The sequence below is a fragment of the Oryctolagus cuniculus genome, chromosome Y, assembly GCF_051225735.1.
Source record: "Oryctolagus cuniculus isolate XC-2025 breed Fujian yellow rabbit chromosome Y, ASM5122573v1, whole genome shotgun sequence".
Lineage (NCBI taxonomy): Eukaryota > Metazoa > Chordata > Mammalia > Lagomorpha > Leporidae > Oryctolagus > Oryctolagus cuniculus.
The window spans coordinates 18,746,065-18,758,368 of NC_142889.1; the positions used below are offsets into that span (position 1 = coordinate 18,746,065).

Sequence of the window (12,304 nt, forward strand, 5' to 3'; positions counted from 1 at the left end):
TCTTTCTTGAAATCTAAGATATTTTATCAACAATACATTATTGTCTTGATGGCTTATTTTAGTCTACTTATTAATTTTAGTAGTAATGTCTGCTCTTATATTACTGATTGCATAAAGTCATTTAAAATGTTGTTATGGAACATCATTTGAAAAAAGAGTTTGATACAATGTCAAAAAAGTTTTATTTTATTTGAAAGACAGAGAGAGGTAGAGATATATATAGAGAGGTCTTCCATGCCCTAGTTCACTCCTCAGATTGCCACAACAGCTGGATTTATGCCTATCTGAAGCCAGGACCCAGGAACTTCTGGCTCCCCCACATGGTTGTAGGGGCCCAAGGACTTGGGCCATCTTCCACTGCTTTCCCAGGCCATAATAGAGAGCTGGATAAAAAGAGGAGCAGCCATGGTAGAACCAGCTCCCATATGGGATGCCAGTGCTTCAGGCCAGGGCTTTTACATGCTGCACCACAGCACCAGCCCCAACAGAACTTTTTACTTCACAGCAGCAGAATACATATTCTTCTCATCAGTACATGGAACTTTATCTAGGATAGACCATATTCTAGGCCATAAAGCAAGTCTCAGCAAATTAAAAAAAAAAATGAAATCATACCATGTACCTTCTGTGACCAGAATGGAATGAAGCTGAAAAACCCCAACTCAGGAATCTCCAGATCATATGGAAACACATGGAGACTGAGCAACATGCTCCTGAATGAACAATGTATCATAGAAGAAATCAACAGGGAAATAAAAAAAATTTCTATAAATGAATGAAGATGATAATTATCCTATCAAAACTTATAGAATACAGCAAAATAAGTATTATGATAGAAGTTTATAGAAATTGTTGTCTGCATAAAAAAATTGGAAAGGTACCAAATAAATGCTCTATCCATGTATATTAAGAACCTAGAACAAAGAAATAATTAAAATTAGAGAAGAAAAATTGAAACAAAAATTCCAAAAGATCAGTAAATGAACAGCTAATTTTTTGGGAAAACAAACAGAATCGACATACCATTGGCTAATGTAGCAAAAAAAGAAGGAGAAGGCCCATATCAATAAAATCAGAGGTGTAAAAGGAAAAGTAACAACAGAAATAAAAATAATCATCAGAAATTACTACATAGAGATGTATGACAGCAAATCAGGAAACCTGGGAGAAATGGAAAAAAGTCCTGAACACATACAAGCTACCAAAATTGAGTCAAGAAGACAGAGAAAACCTAAACAAAGCAACATCCTAGACAAGGATTGAATCAGTGATAAAGACCCTCCCAAAAATGTAAAGCCCTGGACCACAGATTCTCACTGTGGAATTCTTTCAGCTATTTCAAGAAAAGCTAATTCCAGTTTTTCAAACAAGTGAAAGGCCAGGAATCATCCCAAACTCCCTCTATGAAGCCTATATTACCTTAATTCCTAAGGCAGAAAAAAATACACTAGAGAAAGAGAATTATAGATAAATATTCCAGATGGACATAGATACAAAAATCCCCATCCAAATATTAGCCAATCTAATCCAAAACACATCAGAAAGATCACTCACCTAGACAAATTGGGATTTATCCCTGGTATGCAAGGATGAATCAACATTCTCAAGTAAAGAAATGTGATATATCACATTAACAAACTGATGAACAAAATAAACAAAGATGATCTTAATAGATGCAGAGAAAGCATTTTATAAAATACATTATTTTATGAAGAAAGCCGTATGCAAATTGCGTATAGAAAGAATATTCCTATATAAGAATGTTGTTCATATATTGATTGTGATCACATTGAATCTCTAGAATTATTTTGGTTGTATAGAATTTTGATAATATTGAATCTTCTAATCTTGAAAGATTTTCCCATTTTGTATATTCTTACTCTTTGTTTAGCATTTTGTAATTTTCTTAGAGATTTTTGGAATCCTTAGTTAAATTCAATCCAAGAATTTATTTTTGAGTCTATCATGCATGAGATTAATCTTATGAGTAGTTTCTCATCCCTGGTATTGTGTTTATATTTTTAAGAAATGTTATCTTACTGACCACAAACATTATTTTTTAAGATTTATTTATTTTGCTTGAAAGTCACAGTTGCAGAGAGAGGAGAGGCAGGGAGAGAGAGAGAGAGAGATCTTGCATCCACTGGTTCACTCCCCAGATGGCCACAATGGCCAGAGTTGCCTTGATCCAAAGGAAGGAGCCAGGAGCTTCTTCCAGGTATCCCACGTGGGTGCAGGTCCCAAGGACTTGGACCATCTTCTACTGCTTTTTCAGGCCATAGCAGAGAGCTGCATCATAAATGGAACAGCAGGGTCTCAACTGGTGCCAATATGAGATGCCGGCACTGCAGAAAGTGGCTTTACCCGCTTTGCCACAGTACTGGCCCTAGTATTGTGGTTGAATGCAAAGGTTATTGAATTTTGTGTGTTGATTTTATATCCTGCCACTCTACCAAAGTCTCAGTGAAGTCTTTTGGATCCTCTATATATAGAACCATGTCATCAAATAGGGGTAGTTTGGATTCCTCTTTTCTAATTTGTATCAATTTGGTTTCTTTTTATTGCCTAGTGGCTGTGGCTAAAACTAGCAGGACTATGTTAAATAGCAATGGTGAGAGAGGGGATCCACTGTATGGAGGAGAAAAAAGAAACATTATTCTCCTCAAATCAGCTAATTTGGCCCCTTCTAAACAAGAACTAAAAGGTCAAGAACATGCAAGTCTTCTGGAATTAAATCATTTAAATTTAAATTTAGATAATTTAGATGATCGTACAAAGACCCAAGGAACCGCATTGTTTGGAAATATCATGAACATTAGCTATCACTTCGATGGAGCAAAACCAGAACATTTTCCTGAAGCCATATGGTTGTGGTTCAGTATGTTTTTTGAATGACCCAGTTATCTTATTATTAAAGGTCAAACTGATAGTTTTGAGACACAAACACAAAAGCTCTTGTAATTAAAAGTGTGACAGTGAGAGAACACTCAATTATCAAGAAGGATTGGATAGGATAAGGTTGTATTTTTGAAAGTTTAACATTGATATCAAGAAACCAGAGTACTGATCTTTTTGAGGGTGGCCAATCCATTTGATGTAAACATGAAGAACTTCTAAAGTAAAACTTCTTGCACCTTTCATTAAGTGCATAAATTGGAAATAAGTCTGGGAAAGCTCTCCAGAAATACATAGGAGTCCCCTATCAGGAGGATGAGTGGCCTGCCAATAGTGTAAGAAAAATTCTGCCCTCATTAAGAAATTTTCTGATACTATATGTAACTTTATTGCTTTTAGTAGAATTAGTGTAAAACAGTGGCATGACTTTGTAGTACTAAGTAATTTTTGGGTTTGACATTTGTAAAATTCAGGCTTTTTATGTATGATGTATCATAATAGAGCTAATTTATCCACTTGCTGATCTTTGCATGATCAAAATACCAGCTTTTTGCTGCTTTGAAATTAGAAGATTTTTTTAAATGTAACTGTTGATATTTGCATTTGTGTATGAAAAGACTCCTTAATAGATCTTGTTTCTAAAAATTCAAATACAACTACAATAAATTCTAGTTAGTCAAGTGTTACTGCATAAATATTCTGTAATATGTGTATAAAAGTGATGCTTTTGACTTCATATGAAACACTCCATTTGACTTATTCATTGATGACTACTTAAATTAATAAACATCACATTAAATTTTCATAAAGGGTGAAGCTCTTTGGGAAACATTTGAGTGAACTTATAAGAGTACTAGAGACTCAACCAATTTTCTAGTTAACCATTATTATACATTGCATGCTCACTATCCAGACATTCAGGTAAGTGCCAGCTATATGGTGATTAATAATAATTATTATTAATAATAGCTCAAAACTACATTAAATGTACTGGTGGCAGTTATATGACAATTGAATGTAAGATATTTATATAGGCAATAACAATAAGAAAATAATTATTATTCAGCTTTTGTATATTTTAAGAGAAGGTATGGAATGTAATTCAAGCATCATTTCCAAGTAGTTCTACATTGAATTATTGTTTTTATTTATCATACTTAGATTAAAGGTGCACTGAATAAGCAGAATTCTGAGTCAGGTAATCATCTCATTCATACATTTCTTGACTTTTATATTCTCATGGATATTTCATTTCTCCATGTAGCATTTGAAGTAATTAAAAACACATGAAAAATCTTACGGACATTTCATTTTAAAGATGTTTATGTTGAGTGGCCCATGAGAGCGGGAGGAGGTGGCAGTGGCGGGAAGATGCTGCTCTTTGGCATAAATTGCAATCAATTAGGGATCGTTTCTCAGAATTGAGTTAGAAGTGGAAGTTCAGAAAAGCGAGGCCACCATTGCTGCTTTGAGCACCTCAGAAGGGCAGAATGGATTTATCAGGAATGAAAAAGAAGAGCTTGCTAGGAGTCAAAGGAAATAATAAAAAGACTGCTCTGATGAGAAGTCTAAGGACTGCTCTAAAGATAAAAGGGCCACCAAGGAGTCCAGTGAGAAGGACCCCAGCCAGGACCAGGCGTGAAAGCGGCGCAGCGCTTCCAGCGGTAGCAACAGCACCAGGTCTCCTTCCAGCTGCAGCTCCAGCTTGGGCTCCAGCACCAGCAAGGGCTCCAGCTCCTCCTCCTCAGCTTCAAGCCGCTCCTCAGCTCCAGCTCCAGCAGTTCCTCTGGCTCCTGGAGTGCCTCCTGGTGCAGGCACAACAGAAGGCACTTGGGCTCCAAATCCAAACCACCTTAAAGAGATGGAAAGCAAAGGAAAAGATGGAACCCATCCCCTAAACCCACCAAAGTGCACATTGGGAGGCTCACCAGGAACATGACCAAGGACCACATCATGGAGATATTTTCCACCTATGGGAAGATTAAAATGATTGACATGCCTGTCATATATGTGATAACAAAGCAGTGGATGTAGAGAGTGTTCAAGTGACACAAAAGCAGTTGTAGATGGCCCATGTTCTTGAGCCCCTGTGCACACGAGAGACCTGGAAGAAGCTCCTGGCTCCTGGCTTCGGATCAGTGCAGCTCCTATCCGTTATAGCCAATTGGGGAATGGATCAGTGGATGGAAGACCTCGCTCTCCCTCTGTGCCTCCCCTCTCCTTGTATCTCTGATTTTCAAATAAATAAATAAGTCTTTTAAAAAAGATGTCACAATGATGTAGCTCCAATAGAACACTGTATTGTTTTCCTTTCAGATTATTTCAGTCATTCCATCAGCAAAACTAATAGCTACTCTGAAAATTCTAGAATCTGAGGAGAAAAGGAGAAATCTAAGTGGGATTACATAGCGGAGTCATTACTTGTTAATATATTATCAAAATAACATTTTTAAATGAAAAAATATCCTTTGTGATGCTTCAGATTAATCCCTGCTAAGGATACTTTGGGAAATAGATGTTGACAGTGTAAGTGAAGAGAACTTAGTTCCCACTGTTGTAAGTGTGCCTGGCAGAACCACAATGTCTGCCACCTAGCAAGAGGGCAGGATAAAAGGCCATCATCACGGTATAGCAGGTTAAACCACCATCCATAATGCCAACATCATGAGTGCCAGTTTGACTTCTAGCTGCCTCGGCAGCATTTCCTTAAAGGGCCAGGTGTCTGTGCCCCGGCTGAGGCTGAGCAGAGCCGGCTGTGGGACTGTGTTCATGGGGGGCCGCCATCCAGAGTGTCCTGAGCCAGGGAGAGAGAGGCCAGCTGCTGGGCCCTGGCCACATCAGCTCCAGCCCCACGCCCTCCTGAGTGCCAAGGAAGCCAATCCCTGCACAACACCACTGGCGCTGCCCTCCCCCGAGAAGCCCTCAGCCGGAGGCGGGGTGGGGAGGAACCCCCTGCCCCCGCTCACTGCCCACCTGTCCCCACCCCGCCCCTGCCCAGTCCTGTCCAGCCGTGGTCACCCCCGACCTCCCTTCGGGCTCCCGGTCTGGGTGGGGCCCTGGTTGGGAGGGAGCTGGGGTCCCGGGACAGCCCCCTCCCCCCACTAAGTGCCACCCACGGCCTCTCCACTTCCCCCAGAAGTTTCTCTCCGGCCTCCGCTGTCCGCATTTCCACAGCTTATGGGGTCTGTGGCTGGGAATTGTTGGCATGATCTGACATTTTAAAGAGTTTTTTTATTTTTATTTATTTATTTATTTATTTATTTATTTATTTATTTATTTATTTGACAGGCAGAGTGGACAGTGAGAGAGAGAGACAGAAAGGTCTTCCTTTGCCATTGGTTCACCCTCCAATGGCCGCCGCGGCCGGTGCGCTGCGGCCGGCACACTGCGCTGACATGATCTGACTTTTTAAAGAGTGATTGATTTGAAAGTGGGAATTGAGAGAAAGAGAGAAACAGAGAGACAGAGAGAGAGGTCTTCCACCCTCTGGGTCACTCCCCAGATGGCCGCGCAGATCAGGAGCAAGGAACTCCATCTGGTCTTCCACGCAGGCATAGGGGCCCAAGGACCCGTGCCATCCTACACTACTCTCCCAGGCCACAGCAGAGCTGGATCGGAAATGGAGCGGCCGGGACTCGAACCCGCAACCACTTGGGATGCGGCCCAGCAGGCGTCCCAAGCCATTGCCTCTTTAATCAAACCTCCGCTTGCCCTGCGCTCTGCTCTGGGCCCGCGTTAGGTCAGGGCGCTGTTCAAACCCCAGGACCTGAGTGAGACCCGGAGGCTCCGCCCCCAGTTCGTGGATTCCGCTCCTTGAGGGCTTCAGGCAGCTGAGTCGGGGGCCGCCCGCCTCCCCCGCCAGGGACGCTCCCGGTCTCCCCCCTGCCACTGTGCAGCGCAGCGCAGGCGAGGCCTTGGGCCGGGGTCCTCGCCCTGCCCGGCCCTGCCGCTGGGCCGCGGCCTCCACAGGAGGAAAACGTGCTGAGGGGGAGGTGGGCCGTGGCCTCCGCCTTTCTCCCCTTCCTCTCCCACCCACCGCGTCCGCTTCTCGCCCAGGCCCTGCCTCCCCTGTCCCGCAAAGCCCTGGGGTCATCATGCAGGGACCATGAGGCTCAGAGGCAAATGACGGCTGGGGGCCGGGCCTCCTCAATGGGTCCCGCACGCGCCGCGTCCTGCTGCCACCAGCGCCACGCCCACAGCTTTACTTCGGGGGCCGGGTACGGGGCCAGGTGCGGGGCTAGGTGCTGGCCGGGCGCCTCCTCCCTCTCCAGCCTCCGCTGCCTGCTGGGCCCCCGGGCGGGCTCTGGAGTCCCTGGCCCGAGAGGGAGGAGGTGCCTGTCCTGGGGGAGACGCGTCGCGGGGTGGGCATTGGAGCAGGGGGCGCCCTCCGGCCCCTAGCCCCACCCCAAGCCCCGTGGTCACCCCAGAGCCTCCGGGGTCCCCCGAGGTCCTGCCCTGCAGGCCGGGAGCACCCTTGGCGCCCCATGCATGCACAACCATCCCAGCGCCCGCAGCCTGGGACCCTGGACCCTCCTCCCTGCACGGAGGGCGCCCCCTCCCCCGGCCGCGGCCCCAGCCCTGGGGCTCCAGGAAGGGGCCGCGGGAGGTGGTGGGAGGGGTCCCGCTGCTCCGTGGGCCCTGCGCGCCAGGCCGGGCACAGGAGCTGTGGAGTGGGCGGCGGGGCTGGGAGCAGCTGCTCCTCCCAGGGGCGGGCGCGGGGGGCTGCTCCCAATCGGAGCTGCGGCCGCCCCTGCAGCACAGTGCCATGGGTGGCCACTCGCCTGAGCTCCCATCGCAGCTGCCCTTTCCATCTCTCTTCCTCTCCCCCTCCAGCTCCAATGGTCCCAGGCCATGGGAGTCGCGTGCGCCGAGCCCGTGGTGGGGTGGGGTAGGGTCAGCGGCGCCCCGCGCCAGCATGGAGGTGCCAGGCGCCAAGGTGCCCAGCAGGGCCGGCGAGGACGCGGGCTCCGAAGCTTCCGGAGTGGCAGCTGGGCTAGGACAAGACAGCCAAGATGTGGTGGATGGTGAGTGGGTGCCGGGCCCACGTGGGCCAGCGTCGTGGCCCCGGGGCTGTGTGGCCGGCTCCGCCAGGCCCCTGTGGCATGGGGGGGGGGGCTGTGGGCAGGTGGCCCCGGGGGCTCCAGGCAGGGCCAGGGGTGGCCGCGTAGGGCAGGGCTGGGGCAGCTCCGCTAAGCTTGGGCGCCCTTCTGGAAGTTTCTAGGGGGCCAGGACGCGGCCCTCGGGGCTGTGATCCCTGCCTTGGGGGAGGGAGAGATTCCAGGCCTGACTTGGGGCCAGAAAAAGCCTGGGCCTCTACCTGGGGATTCAGAGCCTGCGGCCCAGGGCCAGGTCTCCTCCCACTCTGGGAAGTGGCCTGGGTCTCATGGCCGTGGCACCAGGGCCCTGTCCCCTGCAGCTGCCGGGCGGGGGTGGTGGTCCCCAGTCCCTGGTGCCGAGTTCATGGTCAGCTTCAGCTCTCAGTCTCCCCTTGGCCAGCATTTATCATACACCTACTGTATCCCGGCCTGTCTCAGGTGCTCAAGAGAAGGGCAGGTGGTGGTGGCCTGGGGCAGGTGCCTGCGTGGGCCTGCGTAGCCTCAGAGTTGAGACCCGACAGTTGACAAAATGGGCAAAGAGAAAAGCGGGCTGAGGACAGGGCCTGGGTAAAGGCCCTGGGCCAGCACGGAGCCAGGAGGCCGGTGTGGCTGGAGCAGGGGGGTGGGGTGGTGCCCACAGCAGAGGCCCAGGCCTCCCATTCAGGGGGTTATGCCTCCCCCAGGGAGCCCAGGATGCACATTGTCAGCGGGGGGCATTTCCTGCAGAGGTGTGGCCTGGGGGCACCTGTGTGCCTGCCCCTCCCCAGCCCTCAGCAGGAGCCTGGAGCTGCATCACCCTGCCACCAGACCCCCAGCATAGTGTGGTCACATGGCCACCCTGGCACCTGGGAAGGGCCCACATGCCCACCAGGGCCGCGCTGGCCTCGCTGTGCAGGGCTGAGGTCCCTGTCTCTGGAAGCTTCAGAGCCCAGTGGGGCTGAGGTGTCTACAGGAGCAGTGTCTACACTGGGCTGGATGGGTCCAGGCGGGAAAACTGGAACTGCAGGCGGTGTGGCCGTGAGAACCGCTTCCGTGAAGGAAAAAGCGAGGATGTGCGGGGCCAGGACAGGCGCCGGCCACCGCCAGCCTCGGTCTCCCCTGCCCGCTGTCAGGCCACTGCCCAGGCCGGAACTGTGGGCCGGGCACACAGGCAGCCATGTTCGGACCCCAGGAGGCTCTGCTGTGAACTGGCAGTCAGGTGGGGGGGCTTGTGGGCACCGGGCTGGCGCTGAGGAGGGGGTGCTGGCTGAGGGTCTGGGGTCTGGGGGACGAGGTCACGGCTGTGCAAAGGCCCTGGGGCAGGATGGAGCTGTGGGTGGGTGGGTGGGGCCCTAGGGAGCCATGGTGGGGTTTAGGCAGGCAGTCACCCCCCCATGCCCATCTGAGTGCCACCCACCACCTCCCCTGCTGTGTCCTGGCGCTGGGGTGGGGGTCAGGGCACTCCATCTCCTGGCTCTCGGGCACTGCACACTGTGCCCACATCTGAGGCTCCAAGGAGCCGACCAGTCTGCTGCAAACTACAGAATGTGTCCTGAGGCCAGGCCGGACAGGGGCCACGGGGCCATGGGCACCTCCTCACCCCCGCCCCTTACACTGCGCAGATGGGGGCTGGGCCCCTGGGGTGGGTGAGTGAGTGAGTGAATGAATGAATGAGTGGCCCGCCCAAGTAAGGCCCCTCCATCTCCCAGGTCAGTGGCCCAGTATCTGGCCGTCCCCCAGTGCTCAGAGAGGGGCAGGGGCTCCCGGGGGGTCTGAGCTCAGCTGGGCAGGCTTGGCCACCTGCGCAGGGTGGATGTGGCTTGGGGCCAGGTGAGGCTGTGGTGGGGCTGTGACCGGGTGTGAGGAAGTAAGGGAGCCGCGCGAGGCCGCAGACGCTGCACTAGGGGACTTAAAAATGAACACGAAAACACAAATTTTTACAAGAATATGGAATAGCAGTATATCTTATTCATTACTGGAGAGAATGCATAGTGGGACAGAAATTTTACCAGACATCTTGATGTGTTATTAGAAATCCAACCACAGTATAACCATATCATACAGCACACTGGTTCCAATATATTTAAAACAAGAGTAGATAAAAACTGATGTGAAATATATATAGCAATATATATTGGATATATTGGATATATATAGATATAGATATAGATATAGATATAGATATAGATATAGATATAGATATGGCTATATCTATATATGGATAGACCACGGGAGGAAAACAGGAGATGCAGAAACAGGAGGTGCATAGGGTATGGGTATTGGGCATGGGGACATAGAGAAACACCTGGCTGCAGTCAGAGGCATTCTAGAAACCTAAGTATGACAGTGGGTTCAAGCAAAGAGCAGAGAGGTATATAAAGGTTGCCATGAGCTGGAAGCACAGGCAGTGAAGTTACTGCAGGGTAGTAGAAAGATCACTCTGGAGAAGGGAAGCAGACAGTTGAGGGAAGATCTTGGCTTCATGTAAGAGGGGCTGGAGGACATGATGATTGACATGGTGCAGGGAGACACTCAGGAAAATGTGCTGGAGACACAGGGGATGGAGACTCATGCAGCTGGCACGTGCTGCAGGCACAAGGAATAGGGAATGTTGAAAGCTGACATGAATGTCAGAGATGTTATGAATGACAACAAACCAAGGGTGAACAGGCGTCACAGTTAAATGAGAGATAGACACTGGAGAAAATACATGGGTTTCAGACATAGGAATGGAGAGACATGAAGCCTGATATGGCTGCAGGCACATGAGGATGGAGATACTGGGGCAGACAGGACCTGCACACACAGGGTTTGCAAACATATAAGAAAATTAAGGGATTGCAGAAAAATCAGTGCTGAGAGAAAATCTGCATCCTTAAGTGAATACATTAGGACAGCACAAACCAATCATCCCAGCTTCCTTCTTAAGAATTAAAAAAGAAAATGCATGAAGAGTATTTAAATAAAGTCAGGAAAAGGGTAATAACAAGCATCAATAAAATGCTGGTTTCACAAAAGTACTACAGATACATATAAGCAAGGAAGAACATTTTTTAAAATATTAGCAAAATTTATAAGCCAGTAGCCAAGTTTAAGAAATGAAAACAGTGCTATTCTTTACAGGGCTCATAGAACTCACCAAGATATTAAGGTTTTGTGAAATTCTTATGAGTGAAAGTTTGACTCCAAAGAGGCAACTAACAGAATGGGAGAAAATATTTCCAAGCTATGTAACTGATAAAGAAATGCAACAACAACAAAATAAGCAATCCACTTAAGAAATGGTTCAAGGCTGGCACCGTGGCTCAATAGGCTAATCCTCAACCTGCGGCACCGGCACACCGGGTTCTAGTCCTGGTCAGGGTGCCGGATTCTGTCCCTGTCGCTTCTCTTCCAGGCCAGCTCTCTGCTGTGGCTGGGGTGGAACAGTGGAGGACCCAAGTCCTTGGGCCCTGCACTCACATGGGAGACCAGGAAAAGCACCTGGCTCCTGGCCTCAGATCAGCGCAGTGCGCCGGCCACAGTGGCCATTGGGGGATGAACCAACGGTAAAGGGAGACCTTTCTCTCTGTCTCCCTCTCTCTCACTGTCCACTCTGCCTGTCAAATAAATAAATAAATAAATAAATAGAAATGGTTCAAAGGACTCAAACAGATTTTTTATCAAAAGATGAAATTCAAATTGCCAACAGACACATTCAAAAAAGGTTTATGTTCCCTAGCCATCAGGGAACTGAAAATGGAAACCACACTAAGGTTTTTACCTCACCCCAGTTAGAACAGCTTCATAGAGCAACCAAAAAACAATAAATGCTGGTGGAGATTGTGGGGGGAGTACCCTAATACACTGTTGGTGGGAATGTAAACTAGGACAGCTGTTGTGGAAAACAGTATGGAGATTCCTCATACAACAGGAAGCAGGAGGGAGGATGGCAGCATGAGTGGGAGGGAGGGTAGGGTGGGAAGTAGCACTATGCTCCTAAATCTGTATTTATGAAATACATGAAATTATTTACCTTATATAACTAGAAAATTATTTAAAAATTGACTCCAGAGTTAAAAATCTGCTATATTTTTTGAAGTCCAATTTTCAAAAACACAAATATAAGATGAAATAGGAAAATTCCTATATAATTTAATAAGTTGAACAAATTTTTGGAAATCCAAACCAACCAATCAAGAAAAATGTTCCACAAGGAAAAATCTGGGTCCAGACTTATGGAACAATATACACTTCTAAGAGAAAGATAAATAAATAGATAGATAGAAAACCACTGAATTTCCTTGACTTGTTCCAAGTGGACATACACAGAATGTTTTTGAATCTGTTTTGGG

The 12,304-nt window shown here is 48.1% G+C and overlaps 1 pseudogene; it reads left to right on the forward strand.

Moving 5' to 3' along the window:
• The first annotated feature begins 4,051 nt into the window (after positions 1 to 4,051).
• Positions 4,052 to 12,304, forward strand: part of LOC149119322 (uncharacterized) — a 221,544-nt pseudogene continuing 213,291 nt past the window's right edge.